This window comes from Chiloscyllium punctatum, chromosome 28 (genome assembly GCF_047496795.1).
Source record: "Chiloscyllium punctatum isolate Juve2018m chromosome 28, sChiPun1.3, whole genome shotgun sequence".
Lineage (NCBI taxonomy): Eukaryota > Metazoa > Chordata > Chondrichthyes > Orectolobiformes > Hemiscylliidae > Chiloscyllium > Chiloscyllium punctatum.
Window position 1 is genome coordinate 39,020,911 of NC_092766.1, and position 18,485 is coordinate 39,039,395.

General features: G+C 44.4%; 1 long non-coding RNA gene across 5 annotated transcripts in view; it reads right to left on the reverse strand.

Moving 5' to 3' along the window:
- Positions 1-17,444, reverse strand: part of LOC140454063 (uncharacterized) — a 39,673-nt gene extending 22,229 nt beyond the window's left edge. The window contains exons 1-6 of one of the 5 annotated variants that reach the window (XR_011952585.1): positions 17,309-17,444; positions 11,638-11,729; positions 10,594-10,680; positions 9,488-9,579; positions 6,821-6,925; positions 1,988-2,094 (exon numbers count right to left, since the gene is read on the reverse strand). This is a non-coding gene — a long non-coding RNA (uncharacterized lncRNA). Of the gene's footprint in view, positions 1-1,987; positions 2,095-6,820; positions 6,926-9,487; positions 9,580-10,593; positions 10,681-11,637; positions 11,730-16,584; positions 16,854-17,308 lie in introns of those variants that run through there. The other 4 variants (XR_011952583.1, XR_011952586.1, XR_011952587.1 and 1 more) reach the window with 4 other exon arrangements.
- Positions 17,445-18,485: the final 1,041 nt, after the last annotated feature.

Genomic DNA, 18,485 nt, shown 5'->3' on the forward strand with positions numbered 1-18,485 from the left:
AATGTACTCTGGACACAGGATTTCAATGTCCACAATCGAGACTAGCTCTGCAACAGAATTACTGACGGAGCTGGCCAGGTCCTAAAGGGTATAGCTGCTCAACTGAGTCTGCAGTGGGTGGGGAGGGAACCAAGAGTGTAAAACATACGTGATCTCATTGTTATGAATTGACCAGCGGCAGATCCATCTGGCCATGACAGTATCAGTACGAGCGACCATCACACATTCCTTTTGGAGACACAAGACTTGGCTTAAAGTTGAAAAGAACCTCCATTGTGTTCAGTGACACTATCACCGTTCTAATTGGGACAGACTTTGAAGAGATGTAGGATCTCAAACTGGGTATCTCTGAGGCACTGTGGGACATCAACAGCAGCAGACTGTACTCCAGCACAATCTATAATCTCATGGGTTTGTAAATCCTGATCTCACCCATCACAATGGACAGGAAAGGAGGGCATGCCATGAGCAGCACCAGGCAGACTTAAAAATGATGTTCCAACCTGGTGAAGCTACCAAACAGGACCATCTGCATTTCAAACAGCATCAGCAGCAAGCAACAGAGCTAAACAATCCCACAACCAATGGAACAGATCGGAGCTCTGCAGTTCTGCCACACCCAGTTGTGAACGGTGATGGACAATTAAACAACTCACTGGAGGAAGTATCACAGATATCCCCACCCTTACTGATGGAGGGGCCTCACACACCCATGCACCAGATAAGAGAACAGCATTTGCTGCAATCTTCAGCCAGAAGGGCAAAGTGGGATGATCCATCTTAGTCTTCTCCAGTGGTTTCTAACATCACAGATGTGAGTTTTAAGCCAGTTCAATTCAGTTTGAATAACATCAAGAAATGGTTAAGTAGTGCAAAGGCTATGGGCTCTGCCAACATTCTGGCAATAATACTGATGGTTTGTGCTCCAGAACTTGCCACCCACCAAGTCACGTACCGCTCCAGCACTGGCATCTACCGACAATGTGAAACATTGCCCAGGGATGTTCAACACAAAAAAACAGGGCAACCCAACCCAGGCGATTTCCCTCTATCAGTCCACACTCGACCAGCAGTAAAGTGATGGAAGATGTCATCAACAGGACTACCAAGCAGCAGCTGCTCAGCAACAGCCAGCTGAGTGACACTCATTTTAGGCTCCACCAGGACCACTCAGCTCCCGATTGTGTTACCGCCCTGATTCACAACCTGACAACTAACTGAATCCCAGAGGTGAGGTGAGGGTGACAGCCCAGTCCCACTCTAAGACCACTAATTCTAGCTGATTCCACCCTTGTCTCAGCTCATATACTCTCATCCATCTTGTGTTATCTCCAGACTTCAGTATCCAAACACACTCCTGGCCAGCTTCCCACATTCAACCTGTAATCTCAAGAAAAACTAAATCTCTGCTGCCCAAGTACTCCCTCTACCAAAACTTGTTGATCCATCAAAAGGCCCCTATTCATAATCAACAACAGAGCCACAGAGATGTACAGCATGGAAAAAGACCCTTCAATCTAACCCGTCCATGCCGACCAGATATCCAATCTAGTCTCACCTGCCAGCATCTGGCCCACATCCCTCAATTTAAAATTCTCACCCTTGATTTAATTCCTGGTTGTGATCATCCCTAGCTCACTGCGTCACACACCCTTTCAGACCTCGACAACCCATTCTGTTCAAGATTCCCAATGACTTGTTAATTCATTACTTCACCTATGAGACTGCTTTTACAGTTGCCAAAGCAACAAGGGCTGAAATTTGCAGCTAAAACCTCACAGGTCTGCATTCCCCCTTTAAGACATTTCTCAAAACCTGCTTATTTGGCAATGGTTTTGGTCATTCTTCTCTGGCCTTATGTCTGAAGTTCCCAATAATATTTTTGTGAAATTATAAGCAGAATAATAAAACTACAAACTGTTCTTGATTTGGACATTACCTTCAAATCATCACTGTTGCTGAATGAATACTCTGTAATGTCTCTTACCCAACCACATTGTGGGAGCACCTTCACCACACAAACTGCAGCTGTACAAGAAAGTCAAACATCACCCTCTCCACAGGCAACAGGGCTTTGGCATTAATCACTGGTTTCTGTGGAAGGAGAAACACAGTTGATGTTTCAGGGAGTGCAAAATGGATTACAGGGAATGAAAATGGTGCATTATTTGATAGTTAGAAATGGAAGGAAAATGCACTTCCTTATTGGGGAAAAAAATTCTTGACGGTCAAAGATTTTCCAGAAAAAATTTAATAAGCAGCACATGGTCAGGGGCTGGCGGCAGTGAAAAATTACCTTACAAAAATGTCTGTAAAAGTAATAGTAAAATACTAAACAGACCAAATATACACCCATTGTTCGAGACTGAGGAAGCTAGATATTGACAGTGGTCATGAGGGAGCCCAGGGATGAAGCAGAACAGTATAAGCTGTTATGATCCCACAGTCATAGAGATGTACAGCACCGACACAGACCCTTCAGTCTAACTCATCCTTGCCAACCAGGTATCCAAACCTAGTCTATTCCCATTTGCCAGCACTTGGCCCATATCCCCGTAGATGATTCCTAATCATATCATGTGTCTATTTAGATGCCTTTAACATGTTTTAATTGTACTAGCCTCCACCACTTCCTCTGGCAGCTCATCCCACCTACTGCCTGAAAGAGTTGTCCTTTCGGCCCCTTTGAAATTTTATCCGTTCACCCAAAAGCAATGCCCTCTACTTCTGGACACCACTACTCCAGGGAAAACACCTTGTTCATCTACCCTATCCATGCCCCTCATGATTGTATAAACCTCCATAACATCACCACTCAGCCTATGGCACTCCAGGCAAAACAGCCCCAGCCTTTTATGCCTCACCCTGTAGCTCAAATCCTCCAACCCTAACAACATCCTTGAAAGTCTTTTTTGAAACCTTTCAAGTTTCACAGCACCCTTCTGATAGGAGGCAGGCTAAAAGTGGCCTAACGAATGTCCTGTACAGCAACATCACCTCCCACATCCTATACTCAATGCTCGAACCAATAAAGGAAAATATACTGAACACCTTCTTCATCATCCTATCTGCCTGCAACTTGACTTGCAAGGACTATGAACCTGCAGTCCAAGGTCACTTTGTTCTGCAAGACTCTCCAGAGACTTGCCATTCAGTGTACAAGTCCTGCCCTGATTTGCTTTTCCAAAATGCAGCACCTCACATTTATCTAAATTAAACCCCATCTGATCAATATCTCATTGTAATCTGAGGTCACCTTCTTCATTATCCACAACACCTCCAATTTTGTATGACCTGCAAACTCATTTACGATACCAAATCATTTAAATAAATGATAAAACAAATCCCGAAGTAAACATCCATTTCTCGGAGTTTGAATGTGCTCTGTGTAAATCCTGTCCAATGACTCTGTACCAGAGAAAGGCTGCACATGCGCCTGGCTGCACCTTGCCCCCTACAAACCTGGCGGCTCCACACGTGTCCAGTGAATTCTTGCCCCGAATAAAGATGGCGGCGCGCACCCATTCCTGCAGCCACACTGAGGCAATTCCCCGTTTACTGAAAACACAAGACTGGGACGTTCAAATTTGTGTTTTCCGACGTGCACATTTTGTTTGTAAAACCTCTCCGCTCATACAGAATCTCTCTCACCTCCTGCGGTTCCACAGACAGCCTTGATGATTTTTGCAGGTACCTATTCTCTGCCTGGTTACTCGTTTGTCCTTAGTGTATTTGTACAATCACCTTTGATTCTCCTTAAGCCTATTTCCTGAAGCTATCTCATGTCCCCTTTTTGCCCTCCTGGTTTACCTCGAGTATACTCCTACTGTCCCTATACTCCTATGGGATTCACACAAACACAGCTCTCTGTACCTGCCATATACCTCCTTCATTTTCTTGACCAGGCCCACAATTTCTTTCGTCAGGCAGCATTCTTTACACCTCCCAGCCTTGCCCTTAACAGGAACATACTGTCCATATACTCTCATTGTCGCAGGCCTATGGAGGCAATGGCAGATGAGGATACAGAAGCAATCATTCTCAGTAAAGAGGTAATGTTGGGAAAGATAACAGCCTAAAGGTAGATGGGTCTCCTGGCTCTGATGGAATACAGCCCAGGGACTAAAAGAGATGGGGGGGAGGTGGGGAGGAAAATAACAAATAGACCTCGTGATAATTCACTAAAATTTGTTGGATTCTGGGATGGTATTAACAGACTGGAAGCTGCAAATGTGGTGCCACTATTTTTCAAGAAGAACCAGTTAGCTTAACTTCTGTAGTGGGGAAAATGCTTGAATCTCTCAAGGAAGTAGTGGTGAGATATCTGGGTAGAAATGGTCTCACTGAGCAGACAAAGCATGGATTTATGAAAGGCAGGTCAAGTTTAACGCATTTACTGGAATTATTTGAGGATACGACGAGTGCGTTGGACAAGGTGGACTCGGTGGATGTGGTGTACATGGATTTCCAGAAGGCATTCGATAAGTTGCCAGATAAAAGGCTGCTGTATAAGGTAAAGATGCATGGCATTATGGGTAATTATCATTGATACAGAATGGGTTAACCAACAAAAAATAAAGAATGGGGATAAAGGGGTGTTTGGATTAGTGTTGGCACTACAACTATTTGCAATTTACACAAATGTTTTGGAGTTGAGGACCAAGTGTACAGTGTCAGAGTTCACATTTGATACAAAGATGAGGTAGAGCAATGTGTGCAGAGGCCACTAAGTCTGCACAGGGATACAGATCAGTTACGTGAGTGGATCAGGGTCTGGCAGATGGAGTTCAATGTTGGGAAATGTGAGGTCATCTATTTTGGTCGGACTAACAGCAAACTGGATGATGAAATGGTGAAAATGTGCACCATGCTGCTGTGCAGAGGGAGCTGGGTGTCCTTGTGCATGATTCACAGGAAGTTGGTTTGCAGGTGCAGCAGGTAATTAAGGCAGTGAAGGGAATATTGTCCTTCCTTGCTAGAGGGATGGTTATGCTGCAGCTGTACAGGGTGCTGGGGAGGCCACACCTGGAGTACTGTGTACAGGTTTGGTCTCCTTACTTCAGGAAGGATGTACTGGCACTGGAGGGAGTACAGAGGAGGGTCACTAGTTTGAGTTGGGAGTTGAGGGTTGGTGTATGTGGAGAGATTGAGAAAACTGGTTCTATAATCATTGTAATTTAGAAGAATGGGAAGTTGGATAGGAAACAATAAAATTATGAAGGGAGTAGATAAGACAGAAGCAGGGAGGCTATTTCCACTGAGGGCAGGTCAAACTACAGAGCATAACCTCAAAATAAGGGGGAGCAGGTTTAGGACTGAGTCCAGGAGGAGCTTCTTCAGCTAAAGGGTTGTGAATCTGTGGAATTCCCTGCCGAGTGCAGCAGTTGATGTTATCAACTTGAATAGCTTTAAGGCAAAAGGTAGATTTGTGAACAGGAAAGGAATTAAGGGTTATGGTGAGAGAGCAGGAATGTGGAGCTGAGGCCATGGAAAGCTCAGCCCTGATCTTATTGAATGGCAGAGCAGGCTTGAGGGGCCAGATGAAAGTTCTTGCCTTGGGCCATCAAAATTGACCTTTGTCCAATTCAGAACCTTAACTTTTAGATCTGGTATATTATTTTCTGTAACTATTTTAAAACTATTAGAATTATCAGAGACTCCCAACAGTGTGGAAGCAGGTCATTCGGCCCATCACATTGATACTGACCTGGAGAGCCTCCTAACCTCCCCCTGTAACATTTCATTTCCCAGGGCCAGCCAACCTGTACATCCCTGAACACTGTGGGCAATTCAGCCTGGACAATCCACCCAACCTGCACATCTTTGGACTGTGGGAGGAAACCAGAGCCCCCGGATGAAATCCATGCAGAAAACCCCAATAAGGTGATCATCCCTGAGTGATGCCTCTGTAATTGCTATAATATCCCAGTGCCATGTTCAAAACCATACCCTGAGCTCATCTGCCTTCCCTGTCAGGCCTCTTCTATTGAAGTAAATGCAGTGCAACTGCTCAGTCCGACTTCATTCTGTGCCTTGCCCTTGCCTGCCTTGACTATTTGACTTCTGAACTGTACCAGCCTCAGACATATCTCTTTCCTCACTATCTTCTTGGGTTTACACCCACTCCCTCACTGGTTTAATGTCTCCCGAGTATCACTAGCAAGTCTCCCTGCCTAGGTATTAGATATCTTCCAATTCAGGTACAATCCATCCTTCTTATGCAGGTCAACTCTACTCCAGAGGAGATCACAATGATCCAAAAAACGTGAATCCTTTTCCCCTGCACCAGCTCCTTAGCCACTCATTGAGCACTTTCTCCTCCTCTGTAACAAGGACATTTTTCAAGATGTCACCATTTATTTCCCTACATTCTATATCTCCCATGTACTTCTTCACAGTAAACACTAATGCAAAATACTTGTTTCCTATCTCGCCCATCGCCTGCAGCTCCACACAATGGCTGCCTTGCTGATATTTGAGGGTCTCTATTTTCTCCCTAGTTAGCCTTTTGTTCCTCATGTATTTACGAAAGCACTTTGGATTATCCTTAACCCTATTCGCCAAAGCTATCTCACGTCCCTTTTTTGCCTCCTGATTTCCCTCTTAATTATATTCCTACTGCCTTTATACTCAAAAATTTTTTGGATTGGAATAAATGCAAAATATAACATCCTGACAAAACAAACGAGGGCAGGACTTACACTCAATAAAAGTAGGGCCTTGAGTAGTGATATGGGAACAAAGAGACCGAGGGCTTCACATCTTTGAAGTGTGTGTTCCATGTGGACAGGGTGGTTAAGGAGGAGCTTAGCACACTTACCTTCATTGTTCAGACCTTTGAGTCCAGGAGTTGGGACGTTATGTTGAGGATGTACAGGGCGTTGGGGAGGCCTCTTCTGGAATACTCTGTCCAGTTCTGGTTGTGCTGTTATAGGAAGGATGTTATTAAATTGGAGCAGGTTCAGAAGAGATTTACCAGCATGTTTCCATGAATGGAGGGATTGTGTTCTAAGGAGAGGCTGGATAGGCTGGGAATTTTTTTCACTGGCGTGCACGAGGTTGAGGGGTGACTTTATTAAGTGTAGATAAGGTGAATAGCCGGGGGTGGGGGGTGGGGGTGGGGGGAACGAGGGGGATTCAAAACTGGGGTTCATTCATTTTGAGAAAAAATTAGAAAGATTTGAGAAAAGACATTAGGGTTTTAAAAAAAAAATTATACGTGTGAAATGAACTTCCAGAGGAAGTGGTAGCTGTGAATACAATTACAATATTTAAAAGACCTTCAGATAAGTACATAAATAGGAAATATTTGGATGGATGTGGACCAAGCAGAGGCAGGTACAATTAGGTCAGTTTGGAATTATGGTCGGCATGGACTGGTTGGACCACAGGGCCTGTTTCCTTGCTGTATAACATTATGACTCTAATCCTCACTAACTCTAAATTCCTCCATCCTCAACTCTCCCGATCACTGTCACTTCATCCAGCCTCACAACTCTTCTTTATTTATATAATTCCTCACCAGCCACAGAACGCTCCCTATCTCATGTCCTCCAGTTTCTCAGATCTCTGCGATATGTGCCTTTCTTTAGTTCCAGCCTTGAGGATGCCCTCATTCACTCCGATTGGTTAGAGGACAAACTGGTACAACCTGGTCCTCCAGTACTACCCTCTGCCCCCCAATGGCCTGCGCTGACATCATTCATCGGGGCCAATTGTGAGGTGAGTGGTGGTATCCTCCCTCTCTCTGCCCTGGGATGAGCTTCAGCATTCACAGTCAATGGGGCAGTATCACAGAGCACAGGGGCTGGGGCTATTCAGTCCATTTGGGATGTACCCTCTCCCTCTGGAGATGCTGCAAATCTGTTTATGAATAACTGCTGAGTCTGTTTCCAGCTGCGATTCAGACTGTTCCAGATACTCAGAACTTACTGAATAAAAAAATGTTCACATATTCACATTATTTGCCAATTACCTGAAAATAGTTACTAAAATTGTGACATTGTTAACAATTCCCCTCTCTCTGCAGATTAGATATCCTAGAAACAAATTTACACCTGGTCAAAATCACTGCTTAACCTTCTCAGCTCCAAGGACAATTATCTGTGCTTCTACTGGCTCTCCACAAAAGAGGAACATATCTTATTTTCATTTATTAGTGTCCTAGGGATGTACAGCACAGAAACAGACTTTTGGTCCAATTTATCCATGACAACTAGGAATCCTCAACAAATGGAGCCCCATTTGCCAGCTATTGGTCCGTATCATTAGAATTCTTCCTATTCATGTACCCAATCGGATGCCTTTCAAATGTTGTAATTGTATCAGCCTCCACTACTTTATCTGGCAGCTCATTCCACACATACACCACACCCAGCATGAAAACTTTGCCCCTTAGATCCGTTTTTAATCTTTGCCCTCTCAACTTTAGCCCATGTGATCTTGTTTTGAACCCACCTAACTGGGGGGAAAAGACCCTGGCTGTTCACCTTATCCATGCCCTTCATGACTTTATAAATCTCCATGAAGTCACCTCTCAGTCTTTGACTCTCCAGGGAAATTAACCCTGACCTATTCAGCCTCTCCCTGTAGGCCACATCCTCCAACCCTAGCAAAGTCTTTGTAAATCTTGTCTGAACTCTTTCAAGATTCACAACATCCTTTCCAGAACAGGGAATTTCGAACTTAAAACATAATTCCTGAAATGGCTTAATCAATGTCCTGTCCAGCCACAATTTGATGTCCCAGCTTCTGTACTCAATGCGTTGACCAATAAATATAAGCATACCAAACACCACCTTCACTAGTCTGCCTACCTGCGACTCTACTTTCAAGGAACAATGAACCTGCACTCCATGGTCTCTATGTTCAGCAACATTCCCAAGGACTTTACCATTAAGTGTACAAGTCCTGTTCTGATTTGCCTTTCCAAAATCCAACAGCTTACATTTGTCTAAATTGAGCCCAGTCTGCCATTCCTCGCTCCAATGGCCCATCTGGTCAAGATACTGTTGTATTCTGAACTAACCTTCTTCATTGTCCACTACACCTCCAATTTTGGTGTCTTCTGTAAACCCACTGACCATATCTCATATATTCACATCCAACTCATTTATTTAAGGACCCAATATCTATTCCTGCAGGACAATGCTGCTCACAGGCCTCCAGTCCACAAAGAACCCTCCATCACCACCCTCTGTCTCCTACCTTCAAGCCAGTTTTGTATCCAAATAGCTAGTTCTCCCAACATTTCATGTTATCTAACCTTGCTAACGAGTCTGCTTTGTGGAACATCGTTCAGTGTCCATAAAGACAACGCCCACAGTCTGCCTTCATCAATCATCTTTGTCACATCTTCAAAAAAACTCAATCAAGTTAGAGAGAGAGAATTTCCCACACACAAAACCATGTTAACTAGCCCTAATCAATCCTCGTCTTTCCAAATACATGTAAATCCAGTCCCTCAGAATCCCTTCCAACAACTTACCTACCACTGACGTTAGGTTGACTGTTCTCTTGTTCCCTGGCCATTCCTTACCACCTTTTTTAAATAATGGCACCCATCTTCCAGCACCTCACCTGTCAAAACAATGATATAAATACCTCAGGGAGGGGCACTGCCAACACCTTCCTAGCTTTCCACAAATTTCTGGGATAACCTGATCAGGTCCCAAGGATTTATCCATTTTGCTACTGTTTAAGACATCCAGTACTTCCTCGTCTGTAATATAGACACTTTTCAAATTATCACTATTTATTTCTCCAAACTCTCTCGAATAGAATAGCATAGTATTTCTCCCACCTCCTGTTGTTCCATAGATGGCCTTGTTGATCTTTAAGGGGTCCTATTCTCTGTCTGGTTATTATTTTATCATTAATGTATTTGTAGAATCTCTTTGGATTCTCGTTAAACTATTTCCTAGAGATATTTCAAGTCCCCCTTTTGCTCTCCTGATTACTCTCGAGGATATTCCTGTAAAAACGTGATCCTGTACTCCCAATTCCTCCACCTCTACCATATCTGCTCCCAGGAGAAGCAATTCCACTCCAGGACATCCCAGAAAGGTTTCCTCTTTCAAGGACCGGATTTCCCTCTTACTTGATCAACAATGCACTCCAACGCATATCCTCCACTTCCTGTACCTCCACCTTCCCCCCCACCCCTCCAACCACAATAAGAATATAATCCCCCGGTCCTCACCTGCCACCCACTAATCTCCATTAACCTCTGCTATGTCCGCTACCTACAGTCAGACCCCACCACCAGGGATATATCTCCCTCCCCAGCCCTTTCTATCTTCCGCAGAAACCATGGGATCTTTGGTGCTGATGTGCTGCCCCACGGATACCTCAGTCACTCACCCTGCCAAATGGCCTAGTGAGATTATCACTAGATGGATAACCCAGACACCCAGATAACGTTCTGGGGCCCAGGGTTTGGATCCCGTCACGGCACACAGCGGAATGAGAATTCAATAAAAATTTGGAATTAAGAATCTATTAAAGACCATTAATCCATTGTTGATTATTGCGAAAAAAAAAACCTCATCAGATTCGCTAATATCCTTCAGGGAAGGAATCTGCCATCCTTACCTGGTCTGGCCTACATGTGACTCCAGACCCACAGCAATGTGGTTGACTCTTTACTGCCCTTTGGGCTCAGCCAGTGACACCCTCATCCTGTGAATGAATAACAAAGAAGGTCAAGTCTTGTACACAACCATACTATTCTTACAGATAAGCGATCTCTTAGTAAATTTGCTTTTCAACTCCCTGCTGACTATTGGGGAAGTTGGGGGGGGGGGGGGGTCAATAGTACCATCCCAATAAGGAGATCTTCCCTTTCTTATTTCTCAGTTCCACCTGTATAACCTGCCTGGATGTACTCCCAGGAATACCCTCTTGAAGCCCAGTTGTAATGCTATCCCTAATCAAAAATACCTCCCCCCCTGCTCTGTTGCCCCCTTTCTATCTTTGCTATAGCATCTATACACTGGAACATTAAGCTGCTGGTCCTATCCATCATTAAGTCATGCCTCTGTAATTGCTATAATATCCCAGTACGATGTTCAAAACCATACCCTGAGCTCCTCTGCCCGACCTATCGGGCCTCCTGCATTGAAATAAATGCAGCGTAACTGCTCATTCTGTGCCTTGCCCTTGTTTGCCTTGACTGTTTGACGTCTGAACTGTACCAGCGTCAGACTTAGCACTTCCCTCACTCTCTCTCTGTGTTTACCCACATTCCTTCACTGGTTTAATGCCTCCTGAATAGCACTAGCAACTGTTCCCTTCCAGTGCCAGTACAATCCATCCTTCTGATGGAGGTCAATACTACTCCACAAGAGATTCCAATGATCCAATAATGTGAACTCTTCTATTCCTATGTCATTGATACCAATAAAAACAGCCTCCCCTCAAAATGGTTATTCTCCCCTTTAAGAATATTCTGCTTCCTCTCTGAGGTATTCTTATACAAAAATTACACATTCGAATAATAAAACTTACACTCTTCAGGTCAGCATAAAAGGATTAGATGACACACTGAAGGTTTGGGGAGACCTTTTGAGAGAAGGCGATGATTCAAAGGAGAATTTTTAAGCAGCAAATGGGATTGGTCTGGAACACAATACTCACACACACAATGCGAATATCCAGATCCTGATATACCGAGTAATTCAACCAGAGTTTAGCAGAATATTTACTGAGATCACCATCTGAACGTCCACCTGTAATACAAGTTTATAAAATCTGTCACTATCAGTTCAAGTTAGAAACTCACACCATCCCCTCCTCGTGGCCCAGGATTACTGTACATATTACCTTTGAGGACATCAGGAGTCAACTCAGAGGGAAATCTGTGGGTTTCTAGGAGATTCCAACTTGAGATCTTATGTGACTGAACACATTGGAGAAAATGATCCAAGCGCCAGTGAGATATGGGGAACAAGAATTACTTTCTTTTCTTTCATTCCATGCTGCCGCTCTGCCTCATCAATAAGGCATGGGTGTGAAAGGCTAATGCCTAACGATGGGCAAGTTGTCTCCATCCTGACCAATGGGTAGGAAGATCCTCCCAATCACTCCAAAGCGTATCCCTAAAAAGATAGCAACTCTGCCTGCTTCCCACTGCCCAGTGCTCCCAATAAATGTTTGGAAGAATGGGAAGGGGGGATATCTCCTAGAAAAGGCATAACTGTAAAGGTCTAAGAGGATTATGAAAAGAGAGAGATGCACAGGAGAAGGGGGCAACAAGTTGCCAGATGGGGTGTAACTTGGGAAAATGGGAAGTTGCTCATTTTGGAGGAGATAATAAAAGAACAAAGTACTATTTAAATGGTGGAAACTGTAGAAAGCTGCACAACAAAGGGACCAGGGGTAATTGCTCAGGAAACACAGAAAGCTACCACACAGTTACAAGAGGGAATCAGGAAGGGGAATTGAATTTTTTTGTTTCAAAAGTTTTCAGTATTAGAGTTTGGAGTATATACCTGAGAGCACCGTGTGGCAGTGCTGGTGAGACCACCATATCAACAGTAATGAAAGCAGTTTTGGTCCCTTTAGATAAGGAAATGTGTCACTTTATTGGAGGCATTTCAGGGAAGATTCAATGAGATGATCCCTGGTTTGGAGGGATGATCTTTTAAAGAAAGGGTTAAAAGGTTGGGACTCTACTCACTGGATTTTGGAGAAAGAGAGGTGATCTCATTGAGACAGATGGGATTCTTAAGGGGTTTGACAGGATAAATACAGAGAGGATGTGTCTGAGGGTAAATACTGAGAGGGGAGTCTGAAACCAGATTCTGAGTCACGGAATCAAGGGTTCTGTTTTGGATTCAAGTTTAAGGTGACACAGACGTGGGTAAGGGGTTTCAGTAGCAATGGAGTTGGGGTGAGCAACATTTAAGAGATTGGAGTTCCCGGTGTTGTGATTGTGTGGATGTCTGATCAGAAGGTCACCTTGGGGTCAGATAGAACAGCAATATTGTGAAGAGTGTCGTTCTGCCTCAGAGTTCCCAGTGGGAGGGAGGGGCTCAGCAGAAAGGTAAAGGTAAGGCAATGGGTTTAAACGTGACAATGTTTCATTGGAGGAAATTGCAGCTAATAGAGTAGTGGGAATGTGATAAGCAGTTTGATAACTGAGTAACAGTGGAGTAATGGAGAGGGATGATGGGGAGGGAGAGCTGGGCATCGTCAGTGTACATGTCAAACCTAACACAGTGGTTTTGGATGATATCACCTCCTGGCACTATGTACGTGAGATACAGGAGAGACCAAGGATAGATCGTTGAGGGACACCAAATGCAAGGAATTCAGAAAGGAAAAGGAGAGTGGAGATGGAGCAGGATTTTCAAACAACGGTGAGGTCAAATATTAGTTTTTCACAGAATGGGAGAGAAAGACATAACCAAAAAAGACCAACAGACAGAACAAGGAACAATATCCATGAATTGGCGAAGGGGAGTGATGAGGCGGCAGCGGAGGAAAGAGAGTTGGAAAGTGAGTTTAGCGAGATTAGGGTAAAGGGTCAAGGTGAGCTCTGATAAGGCTTGACAAGAGACTGGAGAAAGATGTAGGTTTAGGACAAAAACCAGGAACACCACGTGAGGCAGTTTGGCTCAGTGGGCTAGTGGGAGGGAGAGAAGGAGCAGATCAGACTATCTCAGTCTTAGTGACAGAGAAACTCCATGTGCTCCTCACTCGTTGCTGGAGGGGAGGATGGAGGAGACAGGACGATGGACAGTGTTTTACAAAGAAACAGAACCAGGGTTTTATCCAGAATATTAAAACAAATGTCTGAAGTCCTGGTTCGAATCTCATCTTGACAGATGGTGGAATCTGAATTCAAGAAAAAAAAAAGTATTAGGAATCTCCTGATCTCCATGAAACCATTGTCATTGGCGAAAAAAAATCCTGCCAACCCGACAGCGGCCCAGCCAGCAACTCACTGTATTAATCACTGCAAAGTCTCAACACAGGAATGAAACTGGATGGACCAGTTGGCAACTAACAAGGCACCAGAAATTACAATCACAGAATCAGCCCTCTCGATGGTGCAACATCCTCCAGACTAACACATGGTTTTTGGTGCCAAAATGTGGAGAACTGTCTCAGACTAGTCAAGGAACAGCCTGACATAGTCATACCCACGGAATCATCCCTTACAAACAATGACCAGAAACCACCATCACCATCCCTAGATAGAGAGTGTGGTGCTGGAAAAGCACAACAGTCAGTCAGCATCCGAGGAGCAGGAGAATCGACGTTTCGAGACTAAGCCCTTCATCACCCTGACCTGTTGTGCTTTTCCAGCACCAGACTCTTGACTCTGATCTCCAGTCTTCACTTTCTCCTGAAATCTCTGGATATGTCCTGTCCCACCGGCAGGACAGACCAGGCAGAGGTGGTGGCACAGTGGTGTACAGACAGGGAGGATTTGCCCTGGGAGTACACAGCAATGGCTCCGGAGACCAGGAAGTCTCATGGCTCCTGCTGATTACCACGTCCCGCCCTCTCTTGGCTGATCAATCACTTCTCCTTCATGTTGAACAACATTTGGAGGAAGCACTGAGGCAATAAAAATGGTGTCAAACGTACTCTAGGTACAGGATTTCAATGTCCACAATCGAGACTAGCTCTGCAACAGAATTACTGACTGAGCTGGCCAGGTCCTAAAGGATATAGCTGCTCAACTGAGTCTGCAGCGGGTGGTGAGGGAACCAACAAGTGTGTAAAACATACTTGATCTCATTGTTATGAATTGACTAGCTGCAGATACATCTGGCCATGACAGTATCAGTACGAGCGACCATCACACATTCCTTTTGGCGACACAAGACTTGCCTTAAAGTTGAGAAAAACCTCCATTGTGTTGAGTGACACTATCACCGTTCTAATTGGGACAGACTTTGAAAAGATGTAGGATCTCAAACTGGGTATCTCTGAGGCACTGTGGGACATCAACAGCAGCAGAACTGTACTCCAGCACAATCCGTAATCTCATGGGTTTGTAAATCCTGATCTCACCCATCACAATGGACAGGAAAGGAGGGCATGCCATGAGCAGCACCAGGCAGACTTAAAACTGAAGAGCCAACCTGGTGAAATTATCAAACAGTACTACGTGCATATCAAACAGCATCAGCAGCAAGCAACAGAGCTAAGTGATCCTACATCCAATGGAACAGATCGGAGCTCTGCAGTTCTGCCGCACCCAGTTGTGAACGGTGATGGACAATTAAACAACTCACTGGAGGAAGTATCACAGATATCCCCACCCTTACTGATGGAGGGGCCTCACACATCCATGCACCAGATAAGAGAACAGCATTTGCAGCAATCTTCAGCCAGAAGTGCAAAGTGGGATGATCCATCTCAGCCTTCTCCAGTGGTTTCCAACATCACAGATGCGAGTTTTAAGCCAGTTCAATTCAGTTTGAATAACATCAAGAAACGGTTAAGTCGTGCAAAGGCTCCGGGCCCTGCAAATATTCTGGCAATAATACTGATGGCTTGTGCTCCAGAACTTGCCACCCACCAAGCCAAGTACCGCTCCAGCACTGGTATCTACCGACAATGTGGAACATTGCCCAGGGATGTTCAACACAAAAACACAGGGCAATACAACCCAGCCAATTTCCCTCTTTCAGTCTCCACACTCGATCAGCAGTAAAGTGATGGAAGATGTCATCAACAGGGCTACCAAGCAGCAGCTGCTCAGCAACAGCCAGCTGAGTGACACTCATTTTAGGCACCACCAGGGCCACTCAGCTCCACATTGCGTTACTGCCCTGATTCACAATCTGGCAACAAGCTGAACCCTAGAGGTGAGGTGAGGTGAGACAGCCCAGTCCCACTCCAAGACCACTATTTCTAGCTGATTCCACCCTTGTCTCAGCTCATATACTTTCATCCACCTTGTGTTATCTCCAGACTTCATTTTCCAAACACACTCAGGGCCAGCTTCACACATTGAACCTCCCTGTAATCGCAAGAAAGTCTAAATCTCTGCTTGTTGATTCATCAAAAGGCTCCTAATTTTAATCAACAGCATACAGCCATAGAGATGTACAGCAAGGAAACAGACCCTTCGGTCCAACCCGTCCATGCCGACCAGATACCCCAACCCAATTTAGTGTCACCTGCCAGCACCTGGCCAATATCCCTCAATTTAAAATTCTCACACTTGATTTAATTACTGGCTGTGATAATCCCTAGCTCCCTGCACCACACACACTTTGAGACCTCGATAACCTACTTTCTTCGAGACTCCCAACCATTTGTTAATTCATTACTTCACCTGTGTGGCTGTTTCTACAGTTGCTGGAGCAGCATGGTCTGAAATTCGCAGCCAAAACCTCACAGGTCTGCTTTCCACCTTTAAGACATCCCTCAAAACCTGCTTTTTGGCAATGCTTTTGGTTACCTGACCTAATATCTCCATCTCTGGCCTTATATCTAAAGTTCTCAATAGTATTTTTGTGAAATTATAAGCATGATAATAAAAATAAAAACTGTTGTTGATTTGGACATTATCTTCAAATCATCACTGTTGCTGAATGAATAATCTATAATGCCACTTACCCAACCACATTGTGGGAGCACCTTCACTACACAAACTGCAGCTGTACAAGAAAGTCAAACATCACCCTCTCCATAAACAACAGGGCTTTGGAAGGAGAAACACAGTTGATGTTTCAGGGAGTGCAAAATGGATTACAGGGAATGAAAATGGTGCAGAATTTGATAGTCAGAAATAGAAGGAAAATACACTTGCTTATTGGAAAAAAATAATTCTTGACTATCAAAAACATTCAAGAAAAAAGTAATCTGATAATAGAGCAGTACATGGTCAGGGGCTGGGCCGCAGTGAAAAACTCATTAGCAAAGGGTCTATAAAAGTAATAATACAGTAGTAAACAGACCAAAAATACACCTATGGTTCGAGACTGAGGAAACTAGATATTGACAAAGTGGTTATGAGGGAGCCCAGAGGTGAATCAGAGCAGTCTTGGCTGCTATGATCCCAATGACTCTATACTAGAGAAAGGCTGCACATGCGCCTGGCTGCACCTTGCCCCCTACAAAGATGGCGGCAGTGCACGTGTCCAGTGAATCGTTGTCCCGAATAAAGATGGCGGCGCTCACTCAGGCCCGCAGCCGCGCTAAGGCAATTCCCCGTTTACTGTAAACACGGAACTGGGACGTTCAAATTTGTGTTTTCCGACGTGCACAATTTGTTTGTAAAACCTCTCCGCTCATAGCAACACAGTTTTTCTTCCGTTTCCCTGTTTATTTCTTTCCTTACCGTATCCTTTCTCTCCATAACTTCCCGAGCATTCATTACAGCGACTCCGCTCCGCGCGCGAGGGTGATCACATGGTTTAGTTTAGCTCCGCCCTTCATTCACTTTGATTGGTTGGAGGACCAACCTCCGGCCAGGTCATCCAGCTCCGCCCACCATCCTTTCATTGGTCCGGTGCTGACATCAATCTCCCGGGGTCGTTTCGTTAGCTAGAGCATGCGCAGTGCGTCCTGCTTTAGCTGATATATTGGGTAATGTGATGGGAGATTCTGGATTAGTGGTGCTGGAAGAGCACAGTAGTTCAGGCAGCATTCCTGGTGAAGGGTTTTTGCCCGAAACGTCGATTTCGAAGCTACTTGGATGCTGCCTGAACTGCTGTGGTCTTCCAGCATCTGCAGTTATTGTTTTTACCGATGTGATGGGAGAGTTTACTGAAGATAAGAATTTCCTTATTGTGAGCTCTGCAGTAGATTTCCTTTATTCATGGAGGGAATTGCATTCCTACTCATGTCTGTATAGCTGTGATTGATGAATCAATGCCATCTGAACTAGAACATCTGAGATCTTTAGCACATTGTATCACGCTCTTCTTTGGAAATAAAAAAAACATGAAATGGAGCCTCAAGGAATCGGAGTAGGCGTAGGGCATTCATTCCCTTCAGCTTGTTCCCCCATTCCATAAGATCATGGCGAGGCCAACCCAGACCTCAACACCTCTTTTATGCTTGATCTGCATAGCCCTCAACTGCTCAATATTTCAAAAATTGATCTGCCCTCTTTTAAAATAATTTGAGATAGAATCACAGATTCCCTACTATGTAGAAACAGGCCCTTCAGCCCAACAAGCCAGAACAACCATGTTACTCCGAAGAGTAACCCAACCATTGCCCTCCCACATTTAACTTTCACAAAAGTTTGGGTGAGAAAATTCTAGCCATTCACAGAGAAAAAAATCTTTACTTTTTCTAAAATGAATGTTCCCTTTTGTAATGTCCCCTGGTTTGAGACTTCACTGGTGCTAGAAGATCTCGTCAACATCCACCCTGTCAAGCTCCTCAGAATCTTGTTTCCATAAGATCACCTCTGCTTATCTATTCTTTACACGTCAACCCTTTTGTCCTCGAAGCAGCTAAGTTTCTTTTTTATGGTCTCTGATGTTGGTTTATCCTTTATTAAATAT